Genomic DNA, 22,767 nt, shown 5'->3' on the forward strand with positions numbered 1-22,767 from the left:
CTACTGAGTAATGAATGGGTCACATCGACTTGTTTCCTTGTGCTTTCATTGAAAACTGGGCTTAGGTCATTCCAGAAACAAAGGCAAACTAAGACCTGGCAGTGCTGAAGAATACAAAGACTTCATTTTTTAGATCCTGTTAATTGTGTAAGTATCAGAAGCCACAGAGTACAGTGATGAGTATATGCACTGACATCACATGACAGAATCTTTGTTTGGACCCTGCCTTTGTTAGCTAGGGGGGGAATATTTAATATCCCTTGGCTTCACTCACTTCATCTTCAAAAGAGAAACTAGTAGAAGGACCTAATCTAAAATTGTTATAATTAAATGAGATCATGCATAGAAAACTGAACATAGCAGGAAGCCAAATGCCCTTAACAAAGAACAGATATGAAAGGAATTTAAAACTCACATCAGCAAAAGCTAAAGAGAAGCCCCTTGTTATGCAAGGTGACCATCAGTGCCAAGCCTGTCTTTTACATAATCTTCCTTCCCTGCTTATGCAACCTCCCTGCTGGTGCTGCTGCACCCTTTCCTGTCTATATGCTTCACTACTAAATGTTCCTTCTGTCTCACTGTGTCTCCCAACAGCTAGTCTGAGCTTTCTTTCCATAGCTCCAGGCCATTCATTGGTGACTGAGCAATTCCCTTCCCTCATTAATTGTATAACCTTGGAAGTATTTAAGCAGTCTGAGCAAATACCCACCTGCAGTTTTCTTTATTTCCAAACTCTTATATGCATCCAATTCTTTCCTCCTCTTCTCACATATAATGCACAAACTCAGACTCCATTCTCTCCCTTATTGTTTGCTCTCATTGTAGTTAATGAAACATTTTCTATATTGAGGCCTTTCAATTAATTAGGATTTTCTTCTTTTTCTATTAAAGGAGACATAACCCATTACCTGAAAAGCTGATCAGCAGGATTTAAAGAAACCTTTCCTCTTTATTCTACTTAAAACTATTTGAATCTCTTGCTGCCTTAATGAAAGAGCTGAAGCATTGGAAATAACTCCTTATATAGCTGTAAGTTAATGCTCATTTTTAAATGAGATTTGGATCATTAACCATAGAGTTAAGGACTATATTATCCACTGAAACTATGATCTCAGCATAGATTTCTCTTAAATGACAGCTGTGATGGACAGCCAGCTCAGGTCAGTAGCATTTCCCAGGCATGTCCATCTGAGCCACAGAATTCTATACGCAAGGATTAGCAGAAAGCACAGTGAAATGACTGTTTTATATAATTCTAAACTTTTTATTGGGAACAACTGTACTATAAGGCAGTTCCTAAGAAAAAATTCTTTTTAAAAAAAGCAAGTCTTACCCCAAATTCTACTTGTTGAACTCCTCACATAGGATCCTTTGGCACCAAAAAGGAATATTGGGACTCAGCATTTACCCTACATCCCGACAGGCAACTAAGGATGAACTTGGTTCAGTGCAACAAGAACAATCCCTTATAGTCGTGAATAAGGGCTGCTAGCCTATGTAGTGTCCAGTGCCACTCAAGTTGTAACAGAACCTTCCTCTTTGAGGTAGAATTTTTACTGTCACTTGTTTTGTTTTTAAGAGAAGAGACTATCAATAAAGAATAAAATAAATCAAGGACAATTTGGACATACCTAACGCAGAAACTGAATTGAAAATTAAAGACACATCCACAAACTAAAACACCTTGTCATTCGTTACCATTGTTAACCTCAACTATTTGGAGTCAGATGTAACTGGCTTTGAATTCTGTCTTTCCCATTGGTTAGATTTCTTTTTAGCTTTGAAGAAGTCATTTCCCCTTTCTGAACTTTCAGAATTATTTTGTGCAGTTAGTTATGGCTGCGTAACAAACCATCCAAATGCCGGTAGCTTAAAACAACCACCATTTATCAAACCCAAATCTTTGAGCTGGTAATTTTGATGGGGTTTAGATGGGTGATTCTTCAGGTCTCATCTGAGTGTTCTTCTGCTCTCATGCTTCTACATCTGGCTCATTCAAAATAATAAGTTTTAAAAAATATTTATCTATTTATCCCTGTTCAGAGGTAATAGTCAAGATATTAAGCTGCTCTATAGAGACTTGGACCAGTCAAGTGTCCCGTGTTTGCACTACTAAATCACCAATCTGGATACCGCCAGGTGATTGTTAACCCTTTACTCTCTGGCTCTTCGGGTGGTCTGATGAGCCAGGTGGAGGAGCTGGAACAGTGAGGGAGAAGGCAATCTGACACACATACAATATTTTATCTGATACACACTGGTCAGATGTTAGCCTGCCTCACTCATACGATAATCATTTTCCTATCCTAGTTGCCCCAAGTCTGTTGGCATATTAATTCTAATATAACTCATTCTTCAATTAACACTGGTATTTCCTATGTTTTTCACACTCAGGACACTGTTTACATTCAGATGTCTCTCCATTCCACCTGCCCCGAATTCCAATAAACCTACATCAAGATATAGGCTATATAAACACTTCTCTGGAATTCATCAGTAACTCTTAACTCAAGAAAGAGTGTCAATGATTTTGTCTTAGATTGAGAATTTTCTACATCTTTTTCAGCTTCCATTTTGATTGTAAATTCTATCTTTATTTTTCTCTTCTGGCATTTTTACTGTAAGCAGTCAAGAAAAGCCACGCCATGTCCTCAGCATTTTGCTTGGGTATTTCTTCTATTGATATTCTATTTCATTGCTCCGAATTTCCACCATCCATAAAACACCAGCACACAAACAATAAAGCCACATTTCTTTTTTTTTTTTTTTGCAGTTTTATAACAAGGATGACTTTTCTTCTGATTTCCAATATGCTCCTTATTTTCTTCTGAGACCTCATAAAAATGATCTGTTTTATCCATACTTCTACCAACATCCTTTTCAAGACTACTTAATCTCTAAACAGATCAAAACTTTCTATGCAGTTCTCTTCTTCTAAGCCCTCCCAGAAGTGTTCTTAAGGCCCCTTTCATATCATTGTACTTCAAAAACATTCCAGTCTCTCCCATTACCCAGAACCAAAGTTACTTCCTCATTTTTAGGTATTTGGTACAGTGGCACCCCAATTCCTGGTACCAGTTTTTGTCTTAGTCCACTTGGGTTGTTGTTATGAAATGCCTTAGAATGAGTACTTTGTAAATAACAGGAATTTACTGCTCACAGTTCCAGAGGCTGGGAACTCCATGATTAAGGCATCAAAAGATTCATTATCCAGTAAGGATTCTGTCTGCTTTATAGATGGTGCCTTGCAGAAGGGTTGGCTAGCACCCCCCGGGCCTCTTTTTATAAGAGCACTCACTCCATTTCAAAAGTCATCATGGGTTAAAAACACTGAGAAACATAAAACCAGAGGTAATAAGGAGAAAGCCAGAACCTCTTGGATAGAACCCAGGAATCTATATTTTTTAAACAAATAATTCTTAGTGATGCTGAAATTGGAAAAGCATAGAATATAGACTGTTCAATGTATGGAAGCAATTGTTTTAAAAGTGCCAATATCTATGTGATAAGGAAAGGCGCTTAAGCTTGCCAGGTAAGTTTAAGATATCTATTGGTTATAGATTTCTGCTTCATAAGCCACTTCAGGTTTTACCTCCATACCCTTTTCACGTAATCCATCCAGAAGCCTGTCCTGTTAGCACTGACACTCCCAACTCACTTATTTTATTTCTGTAGAAGCTGTATAATTCTGGCCAGGATTGCTCAAAGTAGGCATCCAAAGGTGGTTCTTGCCTGAACCCTGACATGTAATCTGGGGACATACTCTTGAAGCATCTGCCTTCCCTGACTGTAATGTTTGCTGAGCAAGGTGTCGCAATGACTGGGGCTCCAGATGGTGGTGTAGTCACTGGACATTCCTGAGGGAAATATAGATCCCACCCTCTGATCAAACCACACTGCTTCATTCCATTTCATTTTCATTCAACATGCTATAACAAATTTGAATTGGGAACTTATTTATCTTGACTCTCATGGAATTATTTTGTTTTCCCACCATCAGTGTCTCTATGGGTGCAAGGAGAAGAGAATAGAAGGTGCTTTGACTTTTAGGCTAGCTTATTATACATATGGAGGTTTCTGGGATGTTAAGTTTACTTACATTCAAAGCAGGTGGACCTGACACTTCAGGTAAGTTTCTCAAGTCTTAAAAAGATGACTCACTGAATCACCAGATGCTCTGTGATTTCATCAGCACTGCATGCTTTTTACAAATGCTGTTAAAAAAAAGGGGGGAGAAACTTAGTTTAATGTCACTTTTGTTTTCTGCTTTTCTTAGTGGAGAATGAGTTCATATCCATTTTTTTAATTTCATCTGTTTACATTGCTTTCTGAGAGCACATTGCTAAATAATTACCTAAATAAGGTGTTACTTCTCTGGAGTTGGCTTGCCAAAATTCATTTTAATACCAAATACAAATATTATTAAAATGAGGACCATTTGAAAACTCACATTGGTGTGTCAAAATAGTAAATATATTACATAATTTGAAAACCAATCCCTTCAGAAAACAAAATTTTTAGGAAGGGTTGATAAAGAAACAAAATAGAGATAGCAACTAAATATTTTTTTTTAATTTTATGGAATTCTCCATTCTGATTTATTAGTAAATATAGAATATCTTCAATTAAAATGTAAATGGAATTTATTGCATAAGGCTATTCTGATTATATGACATCACTGAATAATTTACTAACAGACACTGAAAATGGCCAAAATAATGTAGAATTATTGCTTCATGATTCGATATTATGATATTTTATGATCAATTCTCTCTAGTGCTAGGGGAATGTGAACCTGAACAAGTTTTGATCCTTTCAGTCTCTGGATTCCCATCTATAGTATGAAGAAATCGAAACACATCATCTCTAAGATCCTGTTTAATCTAAAATTTTATTAGTTTTTAAATTATTGACCTTATTATATCTTGTTTTCTTCTGTTCTGTCAATGAAGTGATGAAAGAAGGACTGATTTTGGAACCAATATGAATTTGAGTCTTGTTTCCTCCTTCCTCATCCTGTGAACATGAACAAAATAACTTTCTGAGCTTATTCATATATTTAAAAAATGGAGAATACCCACCTCATGGGATTATGATAAATAAATAAGGAAGTTTTTAAAGTGCCAAATACAGAATCCTTCATTTGCCGGGTCCTCTGTAAATTGTATTTCTTTTCCTCTTTTGCATCATTTTGGAAATTTTAGATCTGTCTTTTCTGTGAAAGCTTCTGGCCTCTGGCCCTTGGTCCCTACAGAGAAGATTACAATCTTAGAGAATATATTAGCAGGATGATAAAATATAGATTAAGAAAACATGGCAGAAAAGGCAGAAAAGTCAGTTTTCCCCCTCTGATTTGTCTTGGTAAAATGAATTATAGAATCTACTGAGAACAATTGTCCTTCCTGAAGTCTAGCATCAACCCTGACTTTTATAAATGAAATACATATATCTGAATCATAAGAAAGTGGTTTTCTTCTTGAATAATAGGAACTATTTTCTTGTTCCTTTTCACAATATTTTTTTTCATTATTGCTGGCTGTGGAATAGCTTAGTTTTTTAAAAAAAATAACAATTTTTTCATTATATAAAATACTAAAAAATATAATCAAATAGAAGAAATTAAGCATAAACACATTTTCCAGAGATAGCTACTTTTCTAGGGTAATGTGCCATGTTTTCTAACTACATGTAGACACGATGTAACACATTTACAAAACTGTTAATTTCATATGGTTCTGAGCTAGCACCATAACAGTTGATCCACAAAGGCTGTGAGGTGCTTGGTTTCCTTCATTGCTTTGTTTGTTCATCAGCATCTAGAACCATCTAAAACATGCTAGTCACAGAGGGTATTCTTGGTACTCTTTTTAACCCAATATATACTATATGTCTTTTTGTGTCAATAAATATAACTCTGTATCATCCTTTAAATCATTATATATGGTTCTATAGCATAAATATAATCACAACTTAATTGATTCTCTATTTTGAATGGACTTGCTTGGTTTTCTGTTCATTCTCTTTTGCCTATAGCAGTGTTAGTCAACATCCCTGCAAATAAACTTATTCCCTTCTTCTTTCTTCTCAGTGATTTTCTTTATTAGTATAACTTCTTGAAAGTGAAATTCTCAAGTTCAAGTAATCTCCTCACAACATAGGGTAACATTACATACCACAAATTATTTTCCACAAGATAACTTCAATTTGCAATCCAGTTAATGAAGACTAGCCGTTTCCCTGCACTGTCATAGATATTAGGTATTGTGTTGAAAAACATTTTAAAAATCATTTTTAAAAGCATTTTATTGCATGCTAAATGGTAAGTGGTAAAAATATCTGTGCTGTATGTTATGTTGCCAGCCTAAGACATCTTTCCAAACCACTTTCTGAGATTCAAGATCCTATAACTCCACAAGGATCTAGTCTTGCTGAAACAGTATTAAATGATTTCTGTCTTGTTTGTTTTGCTAATTTGGTTAATTTAAAAGAAATGATAGCAAAGATCATATAAATTTTTCATTGACATTCACATCAGTACTCTCAATGTGATATTCTACCATTCTACACTAAAATCATTTTCAGTAAATCGTATTTCACATTTGAGTAGTTTGATGACATTGTCCATTTAAATTAATCCTAAACTGTTATGAAATCAAAAAATGCTATAAAACTGTGAAATGTTCATAGTCTATGTATATTTTCACTTTATTTAATCAAACATTAAATATCTATGTGGGATATCTTGTTTTACCAAGGTAAATAGCTTATTATTTATATCTCTAGGTGCAAATGCTTTGAAATAAGCAGAACACGTAGCAGCTGAATGTGGCCTTACATAATTTTCACAGCTACTGCATTCTTGTCAGCATACTGTCATGGTGTGGCTTTGAAAGTTTGATCTGAGTTTGACCCCCAGCCGTGATTCATGCTCACATTTTTATCATCCACTTTTATGTGAACAATAAATCCAATAATATCCAGTTGTGCTTCCTTGTGTTCCCTGACTTTGACATTCAGGACATTCATTAATGCTGCCTCCTCTGTGTCTGTATTTCTAGACTTGAGATTTTTTTCCCCTCTTGAAGATATTCTTGACTATGTGGAAGTGCATAGCCAATTGTTTTGCAATGTCTGTATTGCATAGAGCTCAGTTTGATATGATCAATTAGTGGTTTCCAATACCTTTAGACATATTTTTGCTATGTATGAGGTTGTCAACATGAGCAGTTAAGAAGGAGGATTAGTGACAGTGTGGAGACTGAGAGGGGAGGGAATGGAGACTTCAAAAAGGAAAGCATTAAACAGGATGTTGAGAGAAAAAAATGGGAAACTTGAACTTCTATGCATGCTAGAAAGCAATGATAGAAAAGTAAGCAAAGGGGCTGGCTTCCACCTGCAGGGGAAAGAGATCATTATGGGAAAGAATGGTGCCAAAAAAAAAAAAAAAAATCAAAGTAGAAATTACAGTAGAAAAGCAGAAGAATGACCAAGAATCATGCTTTAACAATAGAGCTAGATTTGAACTGTGGGGCTCTGATGAGCTTGGAGAGATAGGAGAAAAATCTGAAAATAGCTCTTTGATAAAGCATCGTTTGAGACACATGGTACCTATTGAGGCTAAAAATTGAGAGAAAGTAGTTACTGGTTGTCAAACTGTTCAAATTAGCACAAAGGTTTTTTGTTTGTTTGTTTCTTTTTCATAGTCAATGAAATATGTCTTAGTTTGGAGACATTTAAGTTATCTTAACATGATCTGGAAAATTCTCAATTTTTCCAAAGTACAATTGCTATTCTTAAAATGTTAGACAAATCAATTGAGGCAGGGTGGCCAAATTTCTACAACTCACATAATAGACAGTACTTTCATAAGCCTGTTTTTAATTTATCTTGATTTTATTACTCATCTAAGGCAATCTGATATAAGGAAAGGAACTTGAACTTCAAGCCCCAGCAGCTGTATTAATTGCTGTATGACTTTGGGGATCTTGTCTCCATGAGCTTCATTTCCCATATCTGTCTTTGGTAAACCTACCTTTGGTTTTTAAATAAATAAAATAGAGTACATTAAATACCTGACTCAAAGTAGATTGAGCATTAATGCTTCTTTTCAATCATAGTCCTATGCAATACAAGAAAGGTGTGTAGGGCTTTATGAAATTCAGTATACTAAAATTACATAATTATATAAAACAAAACAGAGAAAAAGAAAAATTAAGGGAGGGGATTGGTGTTACTAGAAGTATGAGATGAAATCAGATTGATTTAAGCCTTGAATTTGCCTCAATTTCTTCCTAACAGGATGATTTTTGTTATAAGTAACAGATAATCTATCTCAAATGGATTTAAACAAATAAAGAAAAATTCCTAGGCACATGTGCTGAAAATCCCTAGATAAGAGACTTAACATGAGGCCGAACCTGTCTACTGAGAGGGCATGAGAAGGACCCATTTCATGTTCTCTGCATTTCCTGACTCTGCTTCTCTGGTGCTTGTTCTATTCTGTGCAGACTTCCTGCTTTATAGTCCTGAGATGGCTAACTTTTTCACATTCAGGCTTCTTATGCTAAAGGTATCCAATCTAAAGTTCCTAGAGTTCTATTTTTGTGAGTAGTTGAGAACCTGAATCTCTTACAGGGTATCTCATTCACATTCAGCAAAGAAGAATACAAGTTTTCCTATCTCAAACAAAAATCCTGATGTTTGGCCTAAATGAACACTTTATATTCCAATAAAGCAGCTGGATATGGAGTAATGCCAATTATCTTAACCTTGAATCATGGATTCTATTTCTAATTTGAAGGTCAAGCCAGCTACATGGGGAGCATTGGTTTTTGTATTCATCAGCTCTTGTTGCTGTAAAAAAATTACCCATAGGCAGGGTGGTTTAAATAATAGAAATTTCTTCTCTCAGAATCTAGAATTTGAGCCTCAGATTTCAGGGAGCCAGCATGGTAAGGTTCTGGGAGAGTTCTCGTTCTGGCTTGTAGATAACTGCCTTCTCATTGTGTCCTCATGGGGGATGGGTGAGGAGGGGACAAGCTGTCATATTTCCTTGGTGTGCATGATGAGAGCCCCACCTTTATGACCTCATCTAAACCCAGTTAGCTCCCAAAGGCTGCTCATGTTAATACCATCACATTAGGGGTTAGGGCTTCAACATATGAATTTGGGAAAATATGATTCAATCCCATAGCATTTTGCCCCGACCCCCAAAATACATATTCCTCTCACATGCCAAATACATTGATTCCATCCCAACAACACTAAGAGTCATTTCACTATCAACTCTAAAGTCTAAAGCTTCATCTAAATGTCATCTAAATCAGATCATTCATATTACAATTCATCCTGATACCGAATTACTCTCCAACTATGAAGCTGAGAAACTGGGCAAGTTATATTCTTGCAAAATAAAATGGTGGACAAACCTAGGACAAAAATTCCTCTTCCAAAAGGAAGAAATAGACAAAAAGGAAGATCAAGTCCCAAACAAATCCAAAACTTACTAATAGTAATATACTGGGGGAGAAAGGGGAGAATGTGTGTGTGTGTGTGTGTGTGTGTGTGTGTGTGTGAGAGAGAGAGAGAGAGAGAGAGAGAGAGAGAGAGAGAGAGAGAGAGAAGGGATAGGCTCTCATAACTAGGAAGGCTGAGAAGTCCCAAGATCTGCAGCCAGCATAATGGAAGCAGAGGAGAGCCAGTGTGTAATTGCAGCTTGATTCTGAAAGCCTGAGAATTAGGAGAGTCAATGATGCCAGTTCTCGTGCAAAAAAACTTACTTGAGTCCAAAAGAAAGAAGAGGTGTCAGCTCAAGTCTGAAGGCCAGAAATATGGGCATCCTCAGGCAGGAAGAGTTCTCTCCTACTGTTTGTTTTCTCCAAGTCTTCATCTGATTAGATGAGGCACATACACACTAGGAGGGCAATGTACTCTACCCAGTCAACCAGTTCAAATGTTAATCTCATCAAGATCCCATCCAGGCAAACACTCACAGAATAATGTTTGGCCAAATCTCTGCATGCCCTGTTTTTTACTCAAGTTGACACATAAAATTAATAATCAAAGCTGTATCAAATCTATAAATACATATCATATATTATATGTATCATATATATTTTGGGGAAAAAGGAAGCTTGAGGTTTACCTTACACTTTCACAAATTAAATTTAAGCAAATATTTATTTATTGAGTGTAATATTGTAAAAAAAAAAGTCTGCTTAATTGAGATACTATATTCAGTGATGATTCTGTTAATTTAGAAGCATTGGTCAAATACTAACTTTCTGCATACATTGTTTTCTAATGTTTTCAGATAATGAGAAACAGGCTTTAGAAAAACTAAAATAGATTGCATATATATCCATTAGTACTTCAAGCAAAGCCATTTTCAATGTTTGAATGTACTCTGTTGCTGTTACTTCTTTAATGTAGTACAGCATTTTAAGACATTAAATAAGACATCTTAAGTAAGACATTATGATGTCCAATCTGAGGGGTTTGGAATTCTATTGTGAATAGTTGAGAACCTAATTCTCATTTCAGCACTGATCAGAAACCATGTGACCTCAACATACTTCCAATATTTTCCTGATGAATAAATTCATTCAGTCTTCTCCATCAATTGGGGCTGAGCTATATGGGTTTTAATAAATTATTTTTTTATTTGAAGAAAAAAGGCATTCATTCTTCAAAGAACCTCATATGGCTTCTGAGACATCTGGTTTCAAGTATCATGGTATTCTCCATTTGCAAATAGCTATATTAATTGGCTTATAGAATTGGTTATTTAAGATATTTAAATGTTGGGGAATGGCTACTAAATATAGTGATTTTAGTTTTGTGATAATTAGTGGTGATCTAATCTTCTAAAAGTAATCAACTAAACCCAGCTGCTTCTGCTAGATAGAAACAGTGATAATTACTATCCTAATTTCTCTGCTATAATAAAGGCCCCCAAAACTTTATTTTTGTCCCTCACAACAATTTGGAACTAAGTGACCTCCTGGCAGGTTTTCTAGTATCAAGGCTAGATACTTCTTCTAGATTCTTTAATATTAAATAATGTTGGGGAATGGCTACTAAATATAGTGATTTAATATTATTAATATTAAAGAATTCTAGATTCTTTAATATTAAAGAATCCAGTTTAATATTCAATACCATTTAAAATAACTTCTCTAATACCCCCTGCATCATCTGCCTTTCAGCCAGGGAAAAGGGAGAATCTGCTAAGTAGCCATAGAACTTTCTTTGTAGAAATATGACCCCAAAGTTCCCTATTGCTTCTTTTCATTTGTCATTATTCATGTCATTGGTCTAAACACATGGCTACACCTGGAACTAGTGAGTCTGGGTGATAAGATCTTTTAGTTAAATCCTCTATCACAATAGAAGTTGAATGTAAATATGGAGGAGAGATTAGCAGACCCTGGTACATAGCCTCTGAAGAAAGGAGGCTACTTAACCTACTGTCCACCAAACTGAGGGACATCTGCCCAATTCTTCCAATATGTGTACCAGGTTGTCCAAGTGCACACTATCATGGATAGAAAACAAAATGTATGCTTCTACTGTAGTTACCGTGGGTTCTAGATTCCAACATTTTAAAACATGTAGTCTTTATTTTTTATTTTTTAAAGCACATTTATTAAGTTTGGGAAATATTAAAAAATATAAATAATGAAATAATCAACCATAATTCCATTAACCAGATGTAGCCATTAAGAATTTGGTGCATTTCAAAACAATCAACGAGGTGAAGAGAGAGCCTACAGAACGGGAGCAAATTTTTATCACAGGCACATCAGATAGAGCATATAATCTCCAGGATATATAAAGAACTCAAAAAACTTAACACCAAAACAAACAAATACCCCAATCAACAAATAGGCTAAGGAAATGAGTAGACACTTCACAGAAGAAGATATACAGTCTATTAACAAATTTATGAAAAAGTGCTTAACATCTTTAGCAATTATAGAAATGCAAATCAAAACTAAGATTTCATCTCACTCCAGTCAGAGGGTCAATGATCAAGAATTAAAGCAACAATAAGTGCTGACAAGGATGTGGGGAAAAAGGTACACTGATTCTTTGCTGGTGGGATTATAAAATGGTGCAACCACTTTGGAAAGCAATATGGAGATCCCTTAGAAAACTTGGAATGGAACCACTATTTGACTCAGCTATCCCACTCCTTGATCTATACCCAAAGGACTTAAAAACAGCATACTACAGTGACATAGCATGTTCATAGCAGCACAATTCACAATAGCTAAATTGTGGAACCAAACTAGATGCCTTTCAGTAGATGAATGGATCAAGTAAATAGAGTTGGAGAATATCTTCCTAAGCAAAGTAAGCCAATCACAAAAATCCAAAGACCAAATGTTTTCTCTGATAAGTGAATTCGATCTATAATGGGGGGGTAAGGGGAGCAAGGGAAGAATGGAGGAACTTTGGATGAGCAGAGTGCAGGAGGGGAGGGGTGGGGTTTGTGTGAGGGGGGAAGATGGTGGAATGAGACGGACATTATTACCCCATGTATGAGTATGATTGCACAAATGAGGTGACTCTATATCATGTACAACCAGAGAAATTAAAAGTTGTGCTCCATTTGTGTAAAAAATAAGATAAAATTAATAAAAAAAAGAATATGATGTATTTCTTTTATGACTTTTCTCTACATGACTTTTCCTTCTATTAACATATTTGGGCAGTTTTACATTTTTTAACCAGATAAACATATTTTTCTAATATCATTAAAGTGTGTTTATTATTATCACACTTTCTAGATTATATTATAAATATCATTTTTATGTTTGCCTTAATCAAATTATAGAAGTACCAAAATTCATTCACCATGTTGCTAATAGTTTATGCTCAGAATTTCCAGTGGGATAGTATTAATAATGCTACTATGAATGTCTTTGTACATACATTTCATCTGCTTTTTGAATTATTAGAATAGAGTCCTTAAAAGGTGGGAAGATTTTAAAGGCACTTGATCCATATTGCTAAATCACTTTCCACAAAGCATTGTGAAAATTTCTTCTAATAATAGTTCTTTTTTGTGTTATCCTCCCAAGCATTACTATAATTAAATAAATTTGCGCTCAGTTGATCATGTAGAAAAGAACACAGATCCTCCATGGCTGATAAGCTTGAGTATGTTTCACAGGCGTTGGTAGTGGTTGGTAGTGTTTTCATGCCTACATTAAATTCTGTGATTTTGGTCACTTATTCATCCCTTGTTTTAATGGACATGTGAACAATCAAGCCTGTTTTAGGCACTCCAGAAGGTACAAAGTAGGCGTAAATAACTCAGTGAAATCACATTTGTTGACATGCGATAAATTTAATAACAATCAATTTGGTTCATTCAGGAAACTGGAGGAATGTGTTTTTTTAAAAAAATAAGAGTAGGAATTAATTTGCTGAAATGAATGGCACATCATTTATGTGCCAAAGCTGATGTATTTTTCTCAGAAGACTATAAATGCTCATTTATAGCACATTAACTCTGAATTTATTTAGTCTTAACACATTTGATTATATGATTTCTTAACCCTTGGCAGATTAGAAATGGCAAATTGGAAAAGAGCTACATATCCATTAACAACAAATAGTGATAACTGAGAGTGATAGAGGAGAGAGCTGTTGTTTATAAAACACACACACACACACACACAAAAAAAAAACTGAAATTGTGTTTTTAAAAATAGTAATGTTTTGTTAATAGTGTTTAAGTAAATTATGGCTCATCCATTCAAAGACTATTAAGTCCATGTTTATTAATTTTACACAAAGTTTTAATATCACAGAAAAATACCCTTTTGAGAGGGAAGCTGTATATAACTTTGCAGATAAAATTGGTCACAAATATGGTTTTAAAAATTGAAAAAAATCCTGGAAGTAAATACATGGAAACATTAATTATGATTTTCCTGAGAGTGGTAATATTGTTTGTTTTTCTTTTTTATATCTTTTTAAATTTCTTCTAAATTTTCTAAATTGTATGTGGTACTTTAATGAAAATAATTAAATCTATGTTATGTAGAGTAATGTTTTGAAAACTTAAAAATATTATTATGTGTATTAGTAACATATACAATTTTACAATAATTTGTGCTTTTAATGTTAAGCAAGTAAATTAAAATATATATTTATATAAATAATTTGGTTCCACAGGCTGAATTGTGAAGACCTAGGAAAGGAATATTCTGTTTCCAAACATTTTTACAGAGTAAAACATAATTATGTTGTATATATAACATATAAAATGGAAAACAGAAGAGATGCAAATACATAATTGGGATGATTTTTTAAAATATTATTTAGGGGCTGGAGTTGTGACTAAGTGTTAAGGCACTTGCCCAGCATGTGTAAGGCAGTAGGTTCAATTCTCAGCACTACATATAAATAAATGAATAAAATAAAGCCCATCAACATCTAAAAAAATGCATATAAAATTATTATTTAGGCAGTAGTCTGTTGAGAATGTCTTTGGGGTGCTATAATAAATGATTTATTATTTAAAGTAATGAGTATAATGATTAATCACCCATGATGACATTAGGAAGGAAATTCTTAAATTTGATGAGACAACATATATTTAGAAAGAGTGCTCATACCATATAAATAAAATTGTGAATACTTTACAAATTGAAATTACATTTCAAGCCAGTAGAACCATAAGAATTTTCGTCCAAAATATTGTGTTATGTATTTTCATATATACATGCTTTGTATGGTTTGTTTGTTGTTTGGGGGTTTTTGTTTGTTTGTTTTGCAATGCTGGGGATTGAACCAAGGGCCTCAGGCATTCTAGGCAAGCCCTGTACCACTGAGCTACATTGCCAGAGTCTGGGAAAGGAGTAACTTTAAAAAAAAATAATTTTATTTAGGAGAATTCGTAATATTCTCTAGAAAATCATCAAATGTATGAAACACTTCTTTTACTAATAGTTTACAATTAATCATCAGCAAATTTTCTCAACTATATGAACAATTGAATTACATGATTGTCCTTTTTAAGTGTTGTTACATTATTTCTACATTGTCTCTCTGATTCAAACCCACCCTTCCCTGCTAAGCTTTGTGATGCTGGGTCTGAGTCTCTTAATTTCTGTTTTGCCAGCAACTACCTGCTAGATTCTGCCAATAGAGGGCACCAGAGGGAGACTGCAGACTGAAAGGAAAGGATTTGTTTTCTTGTCCGTTTTACAGATTCCTTTGAGGATCTTTCCAGATTTATTCCAGCAGGGACCACTGATTCCAATGTGAACTTTTCAAAGATTTGCAGAACCAGACCTATTTCAGTCTCTTGTTCAGAAATACCAATGTCAGCTGGCAGGTGCCCCTCTGTAGAGCTGCAGAGCTCTGGGTTATAGCCTCTCAAAGGTAGGGGTTTCACATTCAGCAAATAAAAACAGAGGACACCCAGTTAAATTTGCATTTCAGATAAATAATAATGGATAATCACTTGGTATAAATATGTTCCCAATATTGCATTTTTAACTGTATGTCCCATATTTTATCTGCAGTCTTATGCAGGCTCCATTCTCTATAAGGCTTTGTGGGTTTTGTTTGTTTGTTTTCTGTACTGGGGATTGATTGAACTCGGAGGCACTCGACCTCTGAGTCCCATCCCCAGGCCTTCTTTGTATTTTAGAGAAGGGTTTCACTGAGTTGCTTAGTGCCTCACTGTTGCTGGGGCTGGCTTTGAACTCATGATCTTCCTGCTTCAGCCTCCCGAGCCACTGGGAACTTTTGTGTATTTTTAATTTCACTTTGTTCTCCAGCCCTTAAGTTAGTAGCTGCTTCCAGCAATTGCAACCTTTATGAGGATAACTTAGTGTTATCAACTTTACAACAAATCTATTCTTTATGTTCTATTCTGTCTCCTGACTACACAGCTACAGCCTAATTTCCTAAAGAACAATATTGGTATTGATAACATAACTTTCCTGTCAGTTAATGTTCCCACATATAAGTTAACATGGATACTTATGTATTAATTCTGATAGAAAGTAGCTGGACTTTGTTTACTTTGCAAAGTAATGAGTTCATATGGAGAATATTCATAGTTCTATGAGTGAGGGCTACAAATCATGGCAAATTCTTATACACAGCATATCTTCTTTATCAACATTTAAAGTAATTCAGAATTTACTTTGGAGTTCATTTCTGTGGGTAATTGTAAAAATGTGACAGAAAATACCAGAAGAAAAACAACTTCTGGACATAATGTGGTTGTAAAATGGATCATTGCAAACTCGAAAAATAGATTAATTTTATTGTCCTCCTTGCATATAAGTTCTGGACTCAAAGTACTAACTAAATTCATTTGTTATCCAAATACTTAGCATACCTAGTGACATATTCATCTGTAGTGTTTACATAGTGTTCACATGGTGTGTTATTCTTACCAACAGTGTTGTCCGAGTCTTCCAAATTATTCTTGACCCTGTTCCTGTTATTATCTTAATTCGCCCAGTACTACAGTGGCGACTTTGACCACCTAGATAGTCATTTTCAGTTTCTTTCCTAAGATGAAAATATACCAAGCTCTTCTAAAATAAATGCCACCTTCTATATTCCTGATTTGGATTGCCCTTGCATAACTCCTGAAATTTTTGACTCCCTCCTCCTTAGCCTGTCTCTAGGGATAACTATTTTGATTCTAGGCTATCTGAACTGACTTTGAGTTCCTGGCTTGCCTCAGGCCACGTTTCTGTCTTATTGCCTGGCTCTTGTTGTAATTCCTCATTTATGGCTGTGTTTTGCCTCCTTGAAACTCATCTCTTCCTGTCTGAAACCCTGTAATTGCTATTCCTTGACACTTGAAACTCCTCACCTTTGATTTATGTCAAACTTCTGGTTTTCCTCTGGATCTTTTCATCTTACCTAAGGCCCCAAGTTTGCCCTACCCTTGCTACTTCCCACGCCTGTCTAAATAAAGCACCATGCGCTTCAGACTAAATGAAATGAGTAGAAAAACATGCCAAAGTGGTAGAAGAAAGTGCCCATTTCTGCACATCAGGTTATCCATGAGCATCTGGGGAAGGATGTTGGAAAGTCTTAGGACTGAGCTTGCTGACTCAGGAGCCAAATGGCCTAAGCTCAAATGTTGGTAAAATTACTTACTAGTTGTATGACCTTAGGGAAGTTTCCTTTCCTCTCTGAGCCTCAGTTTTCTTCAGTATAATATGTATCTCAGAATTATTGTACATATTAAGTTAAACTGTCCACACATTTCTTAGGGGCATCACATAAAAAATAATCAAAAATCAAAGGTTAGCTATTATTTTACATTATCCTTCAATCATGATATTTAATGATTTTTAATGGCTAAAATTGAGTGTCATGTCTATGTTTTTGGGCTCATGAACCCTTATGGAGGACTGTTGAGCAGACCTGATTTCCTTACACAACTATTGCTCCATCTTTATGTTGCACCTATTTCCATAAACGAAAAATGACTATTAGTAAATAATTCAGAATCTCATTTCAGTCTCTGTTTGAAAGGCCCAAAGTATGTAGGAAACTGAGAAATACAGTGATCAGAATGGAGGTTTTAGAGTAGCCTCTTCCAAAACTAATTTGCTAGATTAGGCGACTAAGGGTTGATATTATTTTGCACTTTCAATGTGTGGATCAAAAACAAATGTACAAAAAAAATGTACAGACTTTTTCATTCATGATGGTGATCCTGCATGTGATTGACTTCCACTTTTTTCCCTTAGTGAATTTGTGAAGAGGAGATAGTAATCGTACACATCATACATCTATTTGATTCTTAATTTAAGAATACATTTTAATTATCAAATAAGTCTAAAGAACTTAGTCTTTACATTGTATAATGTGAGGATTGAGTTTTTCACAAGCAAGATTACAATTGTTCACATTGAGTTTCCTTTCAATATTTGAGTAAAAATTAATCTAATCTTGTAAGTGAGGAGACTCACCTAAAAATGTAAAGTTTACACTTGTGCCCAGTGTAACATAGCAAGTATAACAGCAAACTACCCCCTCATACCATAACTCAGAATCTATTGTTCTTTCTGTTGCCTCTGAACTCTCTGGCCCCTCACAGGATGTCACAGAGTTTGAAGATAGCCTTGGTAAAGTGAAATATCTGAAAGAATCAAATAATCTACGAAAGCAAATTAATTATAAAAAACAACTATAGAGATTGACTAAAGCATTTTGATTTTGCTTTATCCCTCAGAATATTGAGAAAAAAAAAGCTCTATCTTCAAACATCTCTTCCAAAAATGTTATTATAATAGCCAAGATTTACTAGGGCCAGGCATAGTAGTAAGCATTCACATGCCTCATCTAATACATTGTTCCCCAGGTGGTTACTACACAGGTAAAACTCCACAGGTAGTTACTACCTTTTCACAATACAAAAACAAGAAAGAAAACTTAAAAGTTTAAAGAGGTTTAGTAATGTGTCTAAAACTACATAGTTGCTGGGTGGGGTAATCAGGATTTAAATTTAGGCTGAGTTATGGTCCCATCAATATGCTATGTGCTTGATTTTATATCATTGAACCTTCATGATCTGTTCAGTTCTTACATACTGTGATGTTTGGGGTAGCAATGATTGGTTTGAACTCCAAGATGTCTCACTGGTTTCATGGCACCAGCCTGAAAGCTCTTGCCATCCTAGACTCAGAGCAGAAGTGTGTGTTCTGATTGGCCATCCACTTCCAGCCAGCTGCACAAAATCACCACTCATGATTTAGGTTGGAAAATGTATACTGATAATCAGTATTTCTTCCTGTGTATGATTGACCAGTAATTGTAACTCTAACTGCACAGAACATAGGCAGAGAATAACTTAAATAACTATCTTTTAGAGCATTAAATCTTTTTTTTCCACAGTCTTAATCATTTTTAAATATACAGTTCACTAGAATTAAGTATTTTCACACTGTTGTGAAACAAATTTCTGGAACTTTTTCACGTTGCAACTCGGAAACTCAATACCTATTAAACTGTATCTTGTTTTCCTCTTCCACCTAGTCCCTGGGAACCACCAGTCTAATTTTCGTTCCAATGAATTTGATACTTTAGATTAGATACCTCATAGAAATGGAAACATATGGCATTTATCCTTTTGTGATATTTTTTCCCTTAAAAAAACATAATGTCCTCAAGGTTAAACCATGTTGTTGTATGTGACTGGATCTCCTTCCATATTAAGGCTGAATAATATTCTGGTGTACTTATATATACTGCATTCTGTATATCTATTCACACCTGTTGGTGGACATTTGGATCCACTAGGCTTTTATGAATAGTGCTGCTATCAGCATAGTGTAAAAGTTTTCTCACAACCCTGCTTTCAAGTCTTTTGGATATAGATCCATTATTGAGATTTCTGGACCCTATGGAAGTTCAGGTTTTGTTTTTTTTTTTTTTTTTCATTTTGGGGGGAACTTCATACTGTTCCTATAGTGATTGTGTTAGTTTACATTCCCACCACTGGTGGACAAGGGTTCCAATTTCTCCACATCTTCACCTACATTTTTAATAGTCAGTAAAACATTATATCGCTTTTTCATTTCTTTCTTTGTTTCTTTCTTTTTTTTTTTTTTTGGTACTGGGTATTGACTTCAGAAGTACTTGACCGCTGAGCCACATCCTCAGCTCTGTTTTATATTTTATTTAGAGACAGGGTCTCACTGATTTGCTTAGTGTCTCACTTTTGCTGAGGCTGACTTTGAACTCAGGATCCTCCTGCTTCAGCCTCCCAAGCTACTGGGATTACAGGTGTGCATCACCACGCCCGGCTTTTCATTTCCTTTTGATGAAACAATATATTTTATTATTTCAGAAAAATGTTGTAGACTTAAACTAAATCCATGGCTGGCATATTTAAATGTTCTCTAGTCCTCTAAATGTTTAATTTCAGAAGCTAAACATTTCCCTGAACATTCCTTCAGTAAATGAATAACTTGCTCTTTTGAACCTTAAACACTTATTTGTTTCTTCAGTCTTTTAGCTACTGCTGTCTTACCCAGCATTAGAACCTTCTTAAAATTAGTCATAGGAGAAAAGAGGGAATGTGGAGACTTCTCACTTCAATAGTCTGCTAAAGATGGAGAAAAAAGGGTGTTATTCAAAGACTCTCTGTACTTAACGATTTAGAATTCAGGATGGAAATAAACCGAGGGAAATACCAAGAATATTTGAAAGAGAACTTGATAAGCTACTGCTGCAGAAGGCTCAATTCCAAGGAAATATGCCTAATATCCATGAAGCTATGAAGTAAGTTTCTAAAAAATCATGCTTTTCTATTTTTTTAAACTTCTCATTTGCTTGAAATGTCAATCATTTGTTAGGAAAAGCAGAGTCCTGATACTAAAGCATAGAAATTAACGAAATAGACTGTAAACAACATATTTGGATATTTGTACAGTGGACCTTCTATGAAGTAAAGTATCAGAAATTGTCAACCTTTGGCTTTAATAAACAGTATTAGTATATGTGCCATCTGTAATATTTTGATTCCATGGTATGATTTTTTTTAATTTAAACATTCATCTTATTTCTATTACCATTGCTTGATTTTTCTTATATTCCTTTCCTATTTCCTTAGTTGAAACTTCTAGAAGCAAGTATCTTTTTTTCATTCCATACATGAGAGTATATGAATAAAATGAAATTATATTATGTTTCATGTCACATTTATTTATTATGAGAACAATGTAGAGATTTTTTATAAGAATTGCTAGCAAGAGGAAAACATCAGATGATTTAACATTCTCCAACCAGTTTCTAGTAAATTTTCTAAAGCTATCACATAGTTTATAAAAATAATGGATAAAAGAAGACAGCAAGGGCTAACGGACGTAGGCCAGTTATAGAGTACTTGCCTAGCATGCAAGAGGCTCTGGGATCAATCCCTAGCACTGGGAAGTGGAAGAGGAAGACAGCAAGACTGATGGATAATTTTTTAAATGAGCACAGATGTATAGAAAGACAAGTATTGGCCAAATTCTGTACACTTGGACAGAAATAAAAATAACCAATTAATTAATTAATTTTAGATTAAATAAGATTATGTAGAAGCATAATAATATGTGGGAGTTAATAATAAGCTAAACACGAAGCAGTGTTCTGTGTGGCAGCTAAAAATAGCAATAACCTGGGGACAAGGAAGCTTTTCTTCCTCTATTTATTCTGTGTTCTGTTTAGCTAGCACAATGAATAAAACAGAAACATTCCTGCAACATTTAAAAAAAAAAAAAACTTTTAACTTAGCCTTTGCTAATGTTAAAGAGGCTAATTTATTATTGAGTTTATGAGTAAATCTTAATAATAGTGAAATTAGAGAGAAAATACCACTTTCTATATATCATGAAAAAAAATCCTAAGCAATAGTTGTGTTGTATTTCCTATCATTCAAAATTAAGTAAATGAAGCTTACCACTTGGCCAGCAACCTTATTTCATTAAGGAATCACTCATTTATCACGTGATGAGATTTTTAGAGAAGTCTGTGTCTTAGTCACTATTGAAGTGGCCATGATACAAATAAGATGTTTCTTAGAGAAAATCGAGAAGGAAGAGGAAAGCATAGAGATATTTGGCTTATCTAAGGAACATTTTAGTAATAGTTGGAGATAATGAGCAACAGCCAGCCAATCATTACAATATTTTATTCCTTTCTATTCTAGCAGTCTGTTTGCCAAAAAAATGAATAAATTCCTCCAAAATGTACACTCATTTATACACCTAGTTAAACTTGTTTAAATATATCAAACTACATTTAAATAAATTTATATAATTTTTAACAACTACTTTAAATGCCTGATGGGACCAGTTTAAAATATAAAAAGCCAATCATTGCTGCACCCTTAAATAGCCACTCTAAAATTAATAAATTGATCTTATAAGTGTAGTAAATTAGATTCTCTTAAGCATTTCATTCATCTTAAGATTTCCAGTAAAAGATGGCAGATTAAAAGCATCCAGTAAACTCTTTTCCTTTTCCATACTCAATTAAAATAACAGTGAAAGGATTTTTTAAGAACGAGACATAGGCTAAAAGGACCAACCACAAAATAGGAGATCACAGCAACAAAACATTGGAAGTTGAAAAACAAATAGGTTAACAATTTCAAGAAATCTAAGGCTAACAGTGGGAAAAGGGAGAAGTACCACATTTATAGTGCAGAATTCCTAAAAGCAATCGGTGATATTATTTCAGAATGCATTAACAAAAGAGGGCATTTTAAAATCTATTTTAAAAAGTAAACTGACTCAGGAGACCGAAAGTAACTGATATTAGGAGTTCTCCTAAAAATTAGCTCAACAAGAGCATTTTACAGTAAAGACTATAGTCAACAAGTCTCATTACAGCCTGCTTTTATATTGCTTCGTTCTTAAATAGGAGAGCTATTAAAGAAAGGTCTGATGTGAGAATATTGAAACTAAAAATGGGGAAAAATAGAAAAAACATTGTAAGGAATAGAATACATGTGGTAAAGAGAGGAAGTATTATAAAACCATTCTTAATCTTCTCAAAAGAGCAAAATCTATCCATGAAGCTAGAATAGAGTGATACAAAAAGAAATGTCCAGAAAACAAAACAAATATAAGCAATTAAACATATAATTGCATGAATGAAAAACACAGCAAACACTAGCTGGATTTTGAAGAAAATCTTCCTGAAAGTAGGATAGGAGAATTAAGGATTAAAAATAAGAGAGAAAATTATATGGAAATTTGAGAACCACTCATGGAAGTC

General features: G+C 34.5%; 1 protein-coding gene across 4 annotated transcripts in view; it reads left to right on the forward strand.

Annotated features, from left to right (window-relative positions):
• Window positions 1-22,767, forward strand: part of Oxr1 (oxidation resistance 1) — a 411,354-nt gene that overhangs the window by 231,621 nt on the left and 156,966 nt on the right. Inside the window, exon 1 of one of the 4 annotated variants that reach the window (XM_046464589.2) lies at window positions 20,006-20,283. The exons of the other annotated variants lie outside the window; for them this stretch is intronic. The gene's annotated coding sequence lies outside the window, so the exon portion shown is untranslated. Of the gene's footprint in view, window positions 1-20,005; window positions 20,284-22,767 lie in introns of those variants that run through there. 4 annotated transcript variants of the gene reach the window in all.

The sequence above is a fragment of the Marmota monax genome, unplaced genomic scaffold, assembly GCF_021218885.2.
Source record: "Marmota monax isolate L192 unplaced genomic scaffold, Marmota_monax_Labrador192_F-V1.1 WCK01_AAM20220418_F8-fsc00003, whole genome shotgun sequence".
In the NCBI taxonomy this organism is placed as follows: Eukaryota; Metazoa; Chordata; class Mammalia; order Rodentia; family Sciuridae; genus Marmota; species Marmota monax.